Genomic DNA, 16699 nt, shown 5'->3' with positions numbered 1-16699 from the left:
CGGTGCAGCTGCTTTGGAAAACAGTCTGGCACTTCCTCAAAAGGTTAAACACAGGATTACCATGCAATTCCAGCAACTCCAGCTGGAATTATGCTATTTATATATTTGATAAATGGAGATAAGAGGATAAAAAAGCTTAGGAACATTCCACTCCAAAGTACATACCCAAGAGAAATAAAACATGTCCAAACAAAAAATTGTACATGAATGTTCATAGCAGCATTATTCATAATAGCCAAAAAGTGGAAACAACTCAAATGTCCATCAACCAATGAATGGATAAATAAATTGTGGTATATCCATACAATGGAATATAATTCAGGCATGAAAATGAATGAAGTACTAACACATGCTACAACATGGATGGACTTTGAAAACATTATGAATAATCTGCTGTTAATCCCATCCGGTATACTCATTATCTCAGACATTACAGTTTTTATTTCTAGAAGTTGATTTTGGGTCTTTTAAAAATATCTTCCACATCTCTACTTAACGTAGTCAATCCTTCCTTGAGCCTCTGAAGCTATGGAACAGAGTTATAATAGCTATTTTAATGTCTTTGCCTGCTAATTCTAATATCTGCATCAGTTCTGAGTCAGTTTGTTTACTTTCCTCATTACGGGTCATATTTCCCAGTATGCCCAGTAAATTTTCATTAATTCCATTCACTGTGAATTTACCTTGCTGAGTGCTGGATATTTTTGTAGTCCCAATTCTTGAGTTTGTTCTGGGGCACAGTTGTTTGGAAACAATTTGATCCTTTCAAGTCTTTTTTTTTTTTTTTTTTAATTTGTTAGGCAGGACCAGAGCGGCATTTAGTCGACAGCCAATTTTGCCCCACAACTGAGGCAAAATCCTTCTGAGTACTTTGCCTAATGACTTGTGAATTATAAGATTTCTGGTCTGGCTAGTGGGAACAGGCACTATTCAGGCCCTGTATGAGTTCTTGTTACTGTTCCCGTAATACTTTCAGGTGGTTCTTTCCCTGACCTTGAACAGTTTCCTCACATTCATGTGCTGGTGAGTATTCTACTGAATACCTAAGGGGGACCCTCTGAAGATCTCTAGATTTTTGTTGTTGTCATTTTTCTCTCTGTGTGTAGCTCTCTCCTATCTGGTATTCTGTCTTGCAAACTCTAGCTGTCTTGGTCTCTCTGGACTCTAGCTTCAGCTCCTCACCTCAGGGAATCTTCAAGGCTCTACCCAGATTCCACCTTTCCATGCCACCATCTGGAAAATCTCTCAAGGCAGTAGGCTGGGCACTCGCAGGGCTTACCTCATTTGTTTCCTATTTCATCAGGCCTGATGTCCAATATCTCGAAAATGGCTATTTAAAAAAAATATTTTGTCTAGATTTTTAGTTGTTTCTGGTGGGTGGGTAAATTTGGCCCCATTTACTCCATCTTGATAGAAGTGGAAGTCCAAGCTCATGCTAAATTTAGCAAAAAAGTAGAATTAACTGGGTCACAAAACCACAGAAAGGAAGAAAGTATACTGGCCTTAAAGTTGACTGGATTTATTGACTCAAGTTTCACCAGAACACTTTCTCTTTCTCTCTCCCTCTGTCTGTCTGTCTCATTTCTACTTCTATATTTTGGCCACAGTTGAGTGGAGGTCACAGCCGCTGTCAGCTCTAGAGCCCACCCTGACAGCCAGCATGCCAAGGACAAAGACAGAACTCCTTTTCCATCTCCAACTTGGATAATTTGGTGGAAGGAGGGGCCTGACTTGGATGTATCCCATGTCTATGCACCAACCACTAAGCCCTAGAGGGTATGTTAAAAGACTGACCCAAGAAGCAACAATCAAAAATGTATATCATCTACCTTACTATTGTACACGTAGGTTTGGGCATTTGTAAGTATTTTCTCATAATAACTTCCTGTAAATTGCTGTGTCAAAGGTTTTAGACAAAGCTTTTTTCATATTGTCAACTGTTCCACTGAAAAGTTGATACCACTTCACCCTCCCACCCACAGTGGGTAATTGGTACATTTCCCCTCACCATTACCAACACCAGGTACTTTTTTTTTTTTTTCAGTGTTACAAAGCTGGCCAGTGAAAACAATTTATTTCACTGTTATTTTAATTTGCAGTTCTTTATTATTCCTGAAATCAAATGTTTTTCATAGACATTCATTCATACAGTGGGTATTTACTGAGTGCCCGCTATGTGACAGTCACTATTCTAGACACTAAAGGGTATATTAGCCTTTTGTATTTTTTATTTTGTGACTTTCCTATCATTTGGTCATTTTTCTACTGAGGCATTTGTCTTTTTCTTATTGATCTGTGAGAATTTCTTATGTACAGATGGCATCAACTCTGTCACACACGTAGCAAAATTTTAAAACTTAAGTCATTTGTCTTTAATTTTGTTTTTTATAATATTTTGGTGTACAACTGTTTAATATGTCAAATCCTTTAGATCCCTGCCCTTGACATTGATGTAGTCTTGTCACTTTTAAGCTGGTCACATCTGGCATGTTAGCCAGTTTCTGTTTGAGATTCACCAAGTCATACGTAAAAATCAGCTTTCGGAGTGTGCCACTCCTAGAGCTTAATCTACTCTTGCTCCTTATAAGACTCCTGGGGCTGCAGGCAGTGATTCAAAACAGGTTTTCTCCCAAAAGGCTAATTAAGAGAGGGAAGACTTCTGCTGTGTTTACCAAGTTCATCACAGACTTGGGTTATAAACAAATATTCTAGGTGATAATGTTATCTGCTTATCAATTTAGGAAAATCTATGAATAATGAGACTATTAAGTCAAATAACAACACATTTATTTTTCATTTAGAACTCTTTAAATTTTGACTTGCTCTGATCTGACAGCTGACATTTCCTGGTAGTCCCAGGAGAAAAGCAGGACAACAGCGTCCACAAACGTAGGTTTGCAGGAGCTGCTTCTCTCATACAGGCTCATTTATCTGGAACAAATATCCTGCATATTCAGTAAAAGTAACAGACCGAAACATGAAGAATGTGGCTTCTTGGCTATGTTAGAAGGGGTCTTCTAGGCTCCAAATACATATTTTTTTAATGTGTAAAATACACAAAACTTTCCTGCTATCGTTTGCTTGGCAAAGTTAGTGTCCAATAAAACTTTATGCAATGATAGAAATGTTCTATATCTGTGCTGTTCAAGATGGGAACCATTAGCCACATATGTGGCTACAGAGCTCTTGAAATGTGGCCAGTGAGGCTGAGAAAATAAATTTTAAATTTTTTATTACATTTCAATTAATTTAAGTTTAGATAGCCACGTGTGTAGGGTTACCAGATTTAGCAAATGAAAATATAGGATGCTCAGTTAATTATTAATTTCAGATAAGCAACAGATCATTTTGTAGTTTAAGTATATCCCAAATATTGCATGGGACACATTTACACTACAAATTTATTCTTTATTTATCTGAAATTCAAATTTAACTGGGTGTCCTATATTTTATCTAGCAACCTTATATATGTGGCTAGTGTCTACCATATTGGACAATGCAGGTTTGAAGAACTCACAAAGTTCTTCACAATTACTCAAAGACTCTTGCAGGATTAAATCAAGGAGGAAAAATGGTTATGGTCATATCTTGGCAAGAAAAAGTAGCCTGAATTCTGAAAGAAAGCCATTAGATGCCAGGGCCAGGACACCAAACCAATGAAATTCAATCCAACAGTCGTTTATTGGAAGCCTTCTATGTGCAGAAAACATACTCAGCTGGATACACCAGTGTGGCTGTACAAATTGCCAAGACCAGTGTCCATTTGATTTGGTTGGTTCCTGTTCTGTACTGGGTGTTAACTATCTTGAATATCATCCCTGACTGTGAAGAAAACAAGGCAGGATGTCTGGAGATCCTCCTCTCCAGGCGTTTACAACCTGATAGAACAGCAGCTTTAAAAACAAACAAAAGCAAGAAGCCCTTGAACAAAAGATAGATGCTAAGTGAGATATACAAGGAAAATGCTATGGGAATGTAAAGTGTCAGCCACGGAGGGAACCACAGGTAGATGAGGTTGCTTGCTCAGTTGTGGTGTTTTGTTTGTTTTGTTTTCCAAGGTCTAATAAACTCATCTTCTTACCTTTTCTTCCTCGAGCTTGACACACTTTATGAACAAGACTTGTATACCCCCATACGATTAAATCAAGGTGGGCATACTGGTGCAGGTATACTCCAAGAAAAATTCCCCCACTTTCTGCAAAGACAGCCAATGGATCCCTCAGTCAGAAACGCCAAACCAGTGAAATGCTATTCAATGCAAAAAGACATGCGTAGAGTACCTGCTCTGATTCTGGGCTATGGGGTTAAGTTTCCAGGTGTAGCAGTCCAGTTATTCTACTTCCTTAATTTCTGCAGTCGAGAAGAAAAACACAGACTTCTCCGTCAAGCCACAGACATAGCTGGCTTGTATCAGGCCATCTAGGCCTGGCTCTGGCCCATCTCCACTGCAGAAAACTGCCAATCACACGATGGCCCTTTCTCCTCCCCTTCCCAAATCTCAGCTCCTAGATGAAATCTAGGACAGTTGTCCGTCTGAAATCTGTCTGTCATGTCTGACATCATGGCAGTTCAACATTTTCCCTAGATTTTGAACTCTGAATGTGGCTCACAGCTGCACGGCAGGTTAGAGCAGGTTACAGCAGCTGCAGTGCTGGCTGTTGGTGGTTCACAGCTGAGCTCCCTCTGAAGGGCCCTTGGTGAGGGAGCTGCCTTGGCCAAGGCTCCACCCCTCCCTGGGGCCACCAGCATCAAATGGCTGGTCACTGGGGATGCGAGGCCACACCTCGTTTTCTTGGGGACCACTCCGCACCGTTATCCAGCCTCCACGGGCTCAGCTGGGGCCCCTGGTGCCCCAGCATCGAAGTTCACCTTCTCCCTCTGCCCAGTTCTGCTCCCCTTACTGCCGTACATGTGTCATTCCTAAGAATACACTCCACCTCCAAAAAACACACGCAAAAAACAAAATAACCCCAACACCCTGTATGCATGTCTCCATCTAGGAGTCTGTTTCAGGGGAGACTTACCGAAGACATAGGTTCTTGAAATATCTCTTAAGTAAACTTCCAGCTTCTTAGGACAAACTTCTCGCTTTGTTGAGACTGGTTTTTTCTATTGCTTGGGAAAAACATGGCCTGAACTGCCTTTTTCCAGACAGATGGGCAAACTTCACAGAGGCGGGAGACTGAGCAGTTTCTGCAACGAGAGGAACCTTCCAGTGTTGGTTATATTACATGGGATGAGCAGACAGGTGCCTGCAATTAATCTTCCTATTCCTCAGTAAAGTGCCGAGGACCCAGCGAGATATATAGATTGCTAAATACCCCTGAGCTAATCCAATCCTGCCCAGCAAAATAGTCACTTATTACAGGGAAGGCCTCCCAAGAACCAATTTCACTTCACGCTCTGCTGCGAATAACTACCTCCTCTTTCTTCCAGGAGACCTCTCACTTGTCCCTCTCCTGACTAACTTTTCTTGCAAGAATAAAAGCTGCTCTTTGGAGTCTTGGAAGTGGACTTTGCCACCTCTGATTCACAGCCAATTTCTCTTGTGGAATTTGACCAACATGTCTCTTATTGCCAGCTGTCATCCATTCATCTTTCCTCTGGCTTTGTGCCTTCTTTCGGCTTAGCTGCAAAGTGGGAAACGAGGGTGGAGTGGAGGGCGGTGCTTACACGCATGGAGTTCCTACTGTGCACCAAGCACTGTGCTGGGCACTTCACATTATCTCATTAAACCTCACAATAAACCTGGAAGATATATAATATATATGTGTGTGTGTGTGTATATACGTATATATATATGTGTGTACGTATATTACACATACAATATATATGCCCTTACCCCACCCTCCAAACACACACAACAACAAGGTTCAAAGAGTTACATAATTTAGTTCTTTAAGATGTGTAACCTCTCCTCTTTAGGAAGTTATCAGTCTTAGCTAGGTTTCCGTATGATTGTGAAGCAGCGTCCTAGGCTAATTCTAATGCAACTTATGTCCGTATTGGTCAAACGTGGTCTGGAGGCAGATATAGCCCTTCAATAACCCCTAATTTTACTCCTAAATCCTTTACAGTCTAAACTGTCCTAATGCTGTAGGTCGGAGGAGGCATCAGAAACTGGGAGGATCTCCTACCAGCTGACCAACCTTCTTGTTGTATAACGGATTAATGAACTCATTTAACAAGTATTTACTGCACTGTTACTGCCTACCATGTGCAGGAAGCATGGTTGGGGGATGCTGAGGCCCAGGAACAAAGAGCATGGACTCGGGTCAGACTGCTTGAGTGTGAATCCAGGCTCCATCACTTAGGAGCAGCGTGACCTATTAAAGATCTACTCTACTAGATACCAGGTATTAATCTACTCTACTAGATATTGTTAACCTCTTGGGTCCTCAGGTTTTTCACTTGTAAAGTAGAGGTAAAGCACCTATGTCATGGGGTGGTGGGTAGTTGTGAGGTTTAAATAGGATTGTCTGTATAAAAACAATCAGGATCCTGATTCAGGAAACACATGGTTTGGGAGGGGAGACAAGATGTGTGTGTAAATAACTTAATACAAATTTAGAAAGTAATGGATGCTATGATGGTAGAAATCATGCATGGTGAAATTTAGAGGAAGGAAAGATTACTTCTAGGTGAGGAAATCAGAGACTTCTTGCATAAAATAGCATTCAAGTTGATGGATGATATTTACACTGACCAGTAATAAACCTGTGAGTGGCAACCCTCTCGTCAACCAGTAAGTACCATCTAAAGTTTAAAACAGCACCAAGGGACTTCCCTGGTGGCACAGTGGTTAAGAATCCACCTGCCAATGCAGGGGACACGGGTTCGAGCCCTGGTCGGGGAAGATCCCACATGCCGTGGAGCAACTAAGCCCATGCGCCACAACTACTAAGCCCACACACCACAACTACTGAAGCCTGCACGCCTAGAGCCCGTGCTCTGCAACAAGAGAAGCCACCACAATGAGAAGCCCGCGCACCGCAACGAAGAGTAGCCCCCGCTCGCCTCAACTAGAGAAAGCCTGCGCGCAGCAATAAAGACCCAACACAGCCAAAAAAAATAAATTCATTTTAAAAAAAAGCACCAAGTAACCGAGCCCTGGAATACAGCATCATGAGGCTGGGTGCCCAATGGGGATGATGAACGTGCCTATGAGATCAGGAGAGGGTAACACATGTCCAACCCACAGATTCTACTTTCCAGGCGGCTCCACAGGGTCATTCTGACCCAGGCAAGGTTTCTCCTGCCCAGGTGACTTTAGTCTGGGAAACACTCCAAATTAATGACTGTCGGCAAGAGTTTATAAAGCACACACCATGAGCCCTGAGCCAAGGTATGGGAAAGGATATCAAAAAGAGAGAGAGAGGGACTTACCTGGCGGTCCAGTGGTTAAGACTTCGCCTTCCAATGCAGCGGGTACGGGTTTGATCCCTGGTCCGGGAGCTAAGATCCCACATGCCTCGCGGCCAAAAAACCAAAACATAAAACAGAAGCAATATTGTAACAAATTCAATAAAGACTTTACAAATGGTCCACATAAAAAAAAAAAAATCTTTAAAAAAAAAAGGACTTCCCTGGTGGCGCAGTGGTTAAGAATCCGCCTGCCAACGCAGGGGACACGGGTTCGAGCCCTGGTCCAGGAAGATCCCACGTGCCGCGGAGCAACTAAGCCCATGAACCACAACTACTGAGCCTGTGCTCTACAGCCCATGAGCCAGAACTACTGAGCCCACGTGCCACAACTACTGAAGCCCGCGCACCAAGAGCCCGTGCTCCACAACAAGAGAAGCCACTGCAATGAGCCCGCACACTGCAACGAAGAGTAGCCCCCACTCGCCATAACTAGAGAAAGCCCACGTGCAGCAACAAAGACCCAACGCAGCCAAAAATAAATAAATAAAATAAAGTAAATAAATTTTAAAAATTTTTTTTATAAAGAGAGAGAGAGAAAGAGAAGAAGGAGAAGAAGAAGAAGAAGGAAAAGAAAAATATGTGACCTCTCTTTCAGGGAGTTTATATGGTCTAGTTAGGAAAATAAGATTAACATACAAAATGGGTTTTATAACATTTATTGTTCTTTCTCTTGTCTAGAAAAGCAATACAATTTCACTGTGGAAAATTTAGAAAATTAAATAGAAGAAAAGCAAAACCATTGCAAATCTCATTACCCGAGATTAACCACAGTTAACAGCGTGAAGTGTGAAGTTTTTCAGCCCATCCTCCCCACGCTTGCAGACAGCGCACTGTCCCTACCCTCACCTCACACTTGCTCACGGGAGGGGGTTCCCGGGGATCATAAATCCTCCCGTTTCCTCTTTCCCTTCTGGAGATGTCTGCCTGGGAATGTGATTTGGCTTAAAGCACACAGAAGGGTTTTTTAAAGCCTCTTCAGGCTCTCAGTGTAGCCATCAATCAACGACAGCTCTGTGGAAGATGATTCCCAGGCAGATGGGCCTCTTGTAAGGTGAGGACAAAGGAAGTGGCTGCCACAGCTCTGCACCAAAACTCTAAGGCTATTCCCACTTGGGTCAGAAAGCATCATGTTGTTTATGGGGAAATGGTTTCTTCTATAACGCTGCTCCGGAGAGCACCGTACTGGAGAGTTAATATTAGTCGTGTGTGTGCGCATGTGAGTCTGCTTGTGTGTGATTCTGGATGACTAGGAAGAAACCCTAATTCTGCATCTCTCAATGGCAGTGAGAGCTTAAAAGGACGCAGGCCCACTTTGAGCAGACCTGCTTAAGGCAAGGCTCCCTGTGGCGGGCGTCTAGACTACAGGTCCTCAGCTAGGAGCCCCAAGCAGTGTCGGACGGTATTGCGCTTACAACTGAAATTAGTATTCAACGGGAAACCACCAGGAAGTACCGTATACATTTTTGGATTTTCAGCTTTTATTGAAAGAAAGAGAAAGAGAAAGAAAGAAAGAAGGGAGGGAGGGAGGGAAGGAAGGAGGGAAGGAGGGAAGGAGGGAAGGAGGGAAGGAGGGTGGGAAGGAAGGTCTGATAATCAAGGGCTCTTTTTTTTTTTAATTAAGGAAATTAGCCCTTTGGGTGTCATATTTTTTCCTGGTGTGCTGTCCTTTTAATTTTGGGGGGCTTTTAATTGTTGTCATTTGTTTTTATTTCTGTGCAGAAATTTTAAATTATTATGTAGTCAAATTTATCAATCATTTCTTCTATGACTTCTGAATTTCATATCTTGCTCAGAAAGATTTTAGTCACCTGTATGAGTTTGCAAACCTGCCATAACAGAGTACCACAGACAGGGTGGCTTAAACAACAGAAATTTATTTCCTCTCAGTTCTGGAGGCTGGAGGTCCAAATCAAGGTGTCGTCAGGGTTGGTTTCTTCTGAGGCCTCTCTCCTTGGCTTTAGACAGCTGTCTTCTCCCTGTGTCTTCTCTCTGTGCCTGTCTGTGTCCTAATCTCTTCTTACATGGACGCCAGTCATATCGGATTAGGGCCCACTGCTATGACCTTATTTTAAATTTAATTACCTTCCCTATCTCCAAAGGCAGTCACATTCTGAGATACTGGGGGTTAGGACTTCAACATATGAATTTTGAGGGAACACAATTCAGCCCCTAACATCATCCAAGATTATTTCCTTAAATTCTCCAACTGTTTTACTTTTATGGTTTTATTTTTAACATTCAAATATTTGATCCATCTGGAATTTGTTTTGGTATAAGGAATGAGGTAGGGATCTAATTTTTTTTTCTAGATAGTAAGTTAAATGTTTCAGCTCCATTTATTAATAATTTTCCCCAAAAAATCTTGACATTCTACCTTTTTTTAAAAAATTTATTTATTTTATTTTTGGCTGTGTTGGGTCTTTGTTGCTGTGCGCGGGCTTTCTCTAGTTGCGGTGAGCGGGGGCTACTCTTCGTTGCGGTGCGTGGGCTTCTCATTGTGGTGGCCTCTTTTGCTGCAGAGCATGGGCTCTAGGCGTGTGGGCTTCAGTAGCTGTGGCACGTGGGCTCAGTAGTTGTGGCCCACGGGCATTGTTGCTCCATGGCATGTGGGATCTTCCCGGACCAGCGATCGAACCCGTGTCCCCTGCTTTGGCAGGCGGATTCTTAACCACTGCGCCACCAGGGAAGCCCTCTACCTTTTTCTTATACACATTTCTCATGTATATTTGGGTCTATTTCTGGATACTATTTTATACCACTAATCTGTCAATTCCTGTGCCACTGGCAAACTTTTAATTATGGTAATTTTATAATATATTTCAATTTTCTAGGGCTAATCTTACCCTGTTATTTTTCCTTTTCAGAATTTTATCACAATTTTTGCACGCTTACCTTTCAGCATTTACTTTAGCATTGCCTTGTCTAGTTCTAGAAAAGTTCTGATGGCATTTTTTGGGGGATAGGGTCAAATATTTAGATGAATTTAAGAAGACTTTACATGTTTGTATAATTGGGACTCTACATGTCAATATCATTTCTTAGCATTGTTTACCCTTTTGTACCGCTTGACTTTTTAACCATGTCCATGTCTTATTTTTTGAGACCAGGAAAAAGCGCGTTTCCATTCAAATAAAAAACAAAAAAAGTAAAAGAATGCAGCAGAGGTAAACAACGATTAGCAGAGATAAATTTATCTAGAGGAGCCATTCTGGAGCTCCTTAAATTCTCAACCCCACAATTACATCTTCTGTTTACGGTAAGTCTTGCTTTCTCACGGTTGGAGCAAAATAGATTCAGCAACACATTCTGACACAGTCTGCACGCTGCACCAATGAGAAATGTTAGTTCTCCCCTCTGCCCCATCTCATCTGTGCAAGTTCAAAAGAGACGCGCCTCTCTCAAAGATTGTCCAGGCTGAGAGAGGCCGACGGTAGACGTAGCCGGTTTCCCCAAACCTCCCGGGCCACGGCCATCACTGTGTGACCGCACCCAGGAGGGTCAGCTTCCCAGCGACAAAGAAGCTGCTCCAGGACCTCCTGCAGCCTCACCAGCGATCAGCTGCTCTTGTCACGCGAGCTCCGGCGTCCTGCCTGGCCTCCCGGAGCACAGCCCAGGCCCCGTGTGCGGGCGCCCCGGCCTATAGCACACGGAGAAGGTGAATCCGGACCCACACTTCTGAAGAGGCGGTTTCCAGCGTTGTTGCTTGGGTGCCAAGTGAAGGCCTGCTAGCTCTCCCCTTTTCTTTCTTGCTTCGTGCATTCTCATTCCGCACACGTGTGGGAGGATCCTTTTGAAACGCAAGTCAGCACCGTGTCACTCTTGGGCTCACAGCCCTCCGCTGACCTGCCACCTTGCCCAGAGAGAGAACCCGAGTCCTCACAGCGGCCGACATCTGGTTCCCCGTGATGCGCCCGCCCATCCCAAAGCCTGTGACCTCACCTCCAGCTCCTCTCCCTGCTCTTCACTCTCCTCCAGCCACGCTGGCCTCCTCACTGTCCCCTTAGCCCCAGGAGCCCTCTCACCTCAGACGGCCCCACGGGCCAGTCCCTCACCTCCTTCAGATCTTTATGCAAATGTCACCGGCTCAGGGAGGTGTTTTCTGGTCATCCTACCTAACACTGTAAGCCCTGTGCTCCCCACCCCCATTCCTGGCTTTATTTTTCTTGCCAGAAATAACAGCATACTTAGTTTCTTAATTAGCATCTGTCTCCCCTCACTAGAATGTAAGCAGGGATTTTCGTCTGTTTGGTTGAGCGCTGTAGCCCCAGAGCCTAGCACAGTGCCTGCTGTAAAGGTGTTCACAGGCTCACAGACATCTGCTGAATGAATGAACCGGTGACGAATCCCTCTGGCTGGCATCAAGGAGATCCACCATCTCCCATCTCCCCAGAGCCACCCAGACTTTGAAGTCCCTGGCTCTGGCTCACAGAGTAACAGCTTCACTTTCATGGAGCCATTCGACTGAGATCTGGGACACCTAGAGGCACCGCTCCCCTTAGTTTTTCAAGGAAACTGCCTTGTTTGCAGAGTGAATAATTAAGATCTCTTCAAAGATAAACCAAATCTAATTTTGCCTATAGTCAAACCTTCCTTGTTTAATAGGAAGGAAGCTCTGCCGGCCATGATGCATTTATTCATTGTGCATTTATTGTAATTTGATGCACAGCATTACTGAAATAAATCTGCTTGCTAGTTCCCTTAGAGAGGGGAGAGAGGGTGCTCAGATATTCATTTAGTGAGTGCCAACTAGAGCCAGGATCTTATACGGCGCTGGAGATAACTCCTGCCTCCATGAAATTCATGGTCTCCTGGGGGAGACACACAATAAACTGACTAGTAAACATACAGTTACAAACTGGAAAAAACACTATGAAGGTAACAGAGAGAATACTGCGACGGATGATAACGGAGATGGACCCTCTTCGATACGGGCAAGGAAGGCCCGTCTGAGGAGAAAGTATTTAAGCTGAAATTTGAGGGTGAGGAACAGTCAGCCACGGCACACGCGGACATGGAGATCTGGTGTGTTCTCAGAGCTGACAGGAGGCCGAGGCAGCTGGGGCAAAGCAAACGACAAGAAGAAGGCCTCGAGGATGTTGAGGATGTTGGCAAGATGAGGCCAGACCGTGCATCCCCTTGCAGGTCTCTGTGCACCGTGCCACCACTGAGGAGTTATTAAGCGGGTGATGACCTAATCCAACTTGCTTCGTTAAAAACTCACTCTGACTCTTGTATGGGTATGGCAGCTACCAGCCACATGTGGCCACTGAGCACTTGAAATACGGCACGGCAGAGCTGAAGTGTACTCTAAGTGTACAGTATACATGGTTTGGTATATTTAAAATGACATTAAAAATGTAAAGTATCGCTCTTTCTCTTCCGGTCCCAGGCGTTTCGGGATCTGCGGGCCCCGATAAGGGCGAAGAGGTAGGCCCGGCCCCGCGAGCCCCCAGCTCTCATCTCCACTCTCGTCCTCCAGTTGCAGACATGGCCAAGTCCAAGAACCACACCACGCACAACCAGTCCCGAAAATGGCACAGAAATGGCATCAAGAAACCCTGATCACAACGATATGAATCTCTTAAAGGGGTGGACCCCAAGTTCCTGAGGAACATGCGTTTTGCCAAGAAGCACAACAAGAAGGGCCTGAAGAAGATGCAGGCCAACAATGCCAAGGCCGTAAGTGCACGTGCTGAGGCTATCAAGGCTCCCGTAAAGCCCAAGGAGGTCAAGCCCAGGATCCCAACGGGCGGCAGCCGCAAGCTCAGTCGACTTGCCTACATTGCTCACCCCAAGCTCGGGAAACGTGCTCGTGCCCGCATCGCCAAGGGTCTCAGGCTCTGCCGGCCAAAGTCCCAGGCCAAGGCTCAAACCAAGGCCAAGGCTCAAACCAAGGCCAAGGCTGCAGGTGCAGCTGCGGCTCCAGCTCCGGCTCCCAAAGGTGCCCAGGCCCCCACAAAGCCCCCAGAGTAGAGACCTTTATCTGCCAATGTGAGGACAGAAGGACTGGTGTGACCCCTGGGCTGCTGTCTGCATGGGGCTGGTGTCCTCCTGTGCTATTTCTACAAATAAACCTGAGGCAGGATCTGTCAAAAAAAAAAAAAAAAAAAAAATGTAAAGTATCTCATTAGTAATTTTTATACTGATTACACATTGAAATGATATTTTGAATATATTAGGTTAATAGAATGTATGATTAAAATTAATTTCACCAGTTTTGTTTTGTTTTGTTTTAAAGTGGCTACTGGAAGAATTTTGTTTACACAGGCGGTCATGTTCTGTTTCTGTGGACACTGCTGCTCTTGCTGTTTACGAAAAACAGATTTGAGGGACTTCCCTAGTGGTCTAGTGGTTAGGATTCGGCGCGTTCACGGCTGCGGTCCGGGTGCAATCCCTGGTTGGGGAAGTGAGATCCCGCAAGCTGTGTGGTGTGGACAGAGAGAAAAAGAAAAGCAGGTCTGACAGGGAGCGATGGGGGAAGTGAGCTGACCGGTGGTGAGGCTCTCGCCGGAATTCAGAAACGATGGACTAGTTGTCATGACGGCGAGGGCGCCAGCACGGAAAATGGAGAGAAGCATCAATACGTACATTTGCAGTCTGGTTTTTGGCGGTGATGGGGGATGGGTCTGTAGGATTTACTGATGAATCAAGGATGACTCCCACATTGCTGACTTGAGCAGCCGGTTACATGGAAGTGCTGTTACTGGGATGAGTAAAACCAGGGGAGGGGTGGGAAGGGAATCCCAAGCCCGGTGTTGGACATACTGAGATAGCCCCTCCCAAAGGAGGTGTCAAGCTGGCAGCTCTGAGGCTGGAGCTCAGAGGAGAGGTTTGGACTAGAGAGAAAAATTTGAGCACATAAGAGGTACATGGGGTTAGGAAGATGGTGCAGAGAAAAAGAGAAGAGGGCTGGAGCACGGGGCCCCGGTGGGCCAGTTAGTTCATGCGTCATAAAGACAAGGGCCCGCAAAGGGGCGCAAAGGAACAGAGACCTAAGAGGGACACAGGGGAGTCGTGGTGCCGCAGAACCAAGGGAGGAGCCTGAGAAAGAGCGTTCCCTGCGCTGACCACTAGCCGGAGAGTCCACCGGAGAAGCACCGACAGAGTCCACAGGTCCCAGGTACATGGGGCCAGACTCAGCGCTGAACCCGACGAGGCCACTTGCCGGCGCAGGAAGGGAGGGAGATGGCGGCAGACGGAGGGGCGGTCCGCGGTGAAGACTTAACCCTTCCAAGAAGTTTGGCTCGAGGAGGGCACCCGGAGAGAGAAGAAGAGTGCGGGAACGGTGATAGCCGGGTGGGATTAAGGACACGGGACGGGACAGGCATGAGCAAAGGGACACAGCCCTCAAGTGGTGGAGGAGAGGAGATGGGCCACGGGGGCGGGAAGCTCCAGCCTCAGGGCTCCTCCCTGCCTGCGGCCCTTTCAAGGCCTAGTTTCGATTTGTAATTTTGTGTTCTTTTTCTTAAAGAGGGCCCCCAAGTTACATAGGCTGCGGGCCCGCGCAAAACCTGGCTCTTCTACACACACGCCCCCAGCGTGGAGGGACTGACTTTTGATAAGAGGAGAGATGGCCCAGGGTTTCTCGAACTTGAGTGATGACAGTAAATGAAAAAAGCCTCAAGACATGAAACATTTTGTCAGAGGGACCCAGGAATTTGGGTCCCCAGCTTGAGAGTCACTGACCTGCTGGAGGTGTTCACACACCAGACTCGGGACGGGAACCCGAGGCCAGGCTGGCTTCACGGAGTGTGGCCTGCGTGGCCTCAGAGGCTCAGAAGGACCCCGGGCTCAGTTTAGGGGTCTGCTGTCACCACCTTCAAGTTCCCCATAGTATCTGAACAAGGGGCCGCACATTTTCATCCTGTACTGGGCCCTGCAAGTTATGCACGGGTCCTGGCCAAACGCTGATATTTGACTTTTTGAAAATTAAGATACAATTCACATGCTGTCGTCCCTGACCCAGTGGTGCCTCCGTTTCCTCATCTTCAAGTCCCCGTGATGAAGCCCCTCTGAGGTGGGTGATGGGACAACGAATGTGAGTTCCGTGGGCTCCTCTGACCGGGTGACTCTTCCCACGGAGTAAGCCCTCGGCTGCGTCTGGGGCATCACTGCTCGGCGTGCCCTGGGTTCCCGCAGCTGAGGCTTTCTGTTCTTAACCCCACCGATGGGATCTTTTTCTTCGGTTTCCCACGAGGGTTAAATACGTCGATCGCATCACTCTCTCTCCCAAGCGGTCTCTGCTAGGGCTTGGGCCCATCAGTGACTGTCCCGTGCAGGAGGTACAGGCAGACGCGGACGCAGGACCGGGCTGGGCGGAGCTGGCGCTTTCGGTCCCCTTCCTCCTGTGAGGGGGCCTGAGACAACAGATCCGCAGAGTTAGCGAGGGAAGGAAAAAGAGAGGCAAGTCTGTTTCTGGCGTTTGCAGGGCTCAAGGCACAAATACAGACAAAGAAGCACACTACAGAGTTAATATTTAAAATTTAAAACTTAGGCTAACAAGCTGTTAAAATCTTATATGCTTCTACTTTGACAAACATATTTTCATAACGCTGGCTTGGTTTAAAGTTGGAGTTTTTGCTGGAACGTGACAGCGTGAAGTGAGCCGGCCTCCGGTCCTCTCCACGTCTCTCCCCATTCGCGGCTGAAAACGTTTTGGAGGCGATGAAGCAGTAGCCACAGAGGGACGGAAGGCACTGGGGACAGAGAACTTCCAAATCTTGCCCTGGAGCCAAGCTGGGCTTGTGAGGACATCCTGGTTTTAGGATCACGATGGGGATTCAGTCCTCAGTATCGGGGAAGATGCAGGAAAGCTGGCGTCAACTGAGGACGGCACTCAGGTGCACGCCGTCACCTGCGCCCTGCACACCTTGGGGTTCACTCCCCAGACTCTCAAGGTCCTCTCCATGAGTGATTGCCCGGCAGTACCAGCTGCCTTCCCGCGGGCTTGATGAGCGCAGCAAAGGTGCACGTAGAGAAGGAAAGGCGCGGCAGGAAGTCTTGAAGAACGGGTCCCCAGACGCAGTGTTTTCCGGCCTTTCCGCAGCTGATCTCAGCCTGTGTCCTTGACAAGAACAGGATGAGGCACTTGCTCTCACACAGGAGGTGCGGGGGTGGGGGGGCTAGGCAAGGATGTCCACAGGAAGTCGTGGTGAGGAGAGCAGACCGTGGATGGATGTCCAAGGTCTCCCCCCGAGAAGGATAAGCTGCAGCCCGATGTGAGGCCACCACGGTCACCAGCGCGACGGTAAACGGAATTTAGCCAAGCTCCTGG

At 46.2% G+C, this 16699-nt stretch overlaps 1 long non-coding RNA gene and 1 pseudogene across 1 annotated transcript; one reads left to right on the top strand and one right to left on the bottom strand.

The window, feature by feature from the left end:
- Window positions 1–2770: 2770 nt before the first annotated feature.
- LOC103012646 (uncharacterized) lies at window positions 2771–7533 on the bottom strand. Its single transcript, XR_449999.2, has 3 exons — window positions 7387–7533; window positions 5025–5193; window positions 2771–4195 (listed from the first exon to the last, which is right to left on the bottom strand). It is a non-coding gene; the product is annotated as an uncharacterized LOC103012646 (long non-coding RNA).
- Window positions 7534–12798: 5265 nt separating this feature from the next.
- LOC103012361 (60S ribosomal protein L29-like) lies at window positions 12799–13510 on the top strand (annotated as a pseudogene).
- Window positions 13511–16699: the final 3189 nt, after the last annotated feature.

The sequence above is a fragment of the Balaenoptera acutorostrata genome, chromosome 11 (genome assembly GCF_949987535.1).
Source record: "Balaenoptera acutorostrata chromosome 11, mBalAcu1.1, whole genome shotgun sequence".
Lineage (NCBI taxonomy): Eukaryota > Metazoa > Chordata > Mammalia > Artiodactyla > Balaenopteridae > Balaenoptera > Balaenoptera acutorostrata.
Note: the sequence above shows the minus strand (reverse complement) of the source record. Positions and strands in the feature narration are given on the sequence as shown.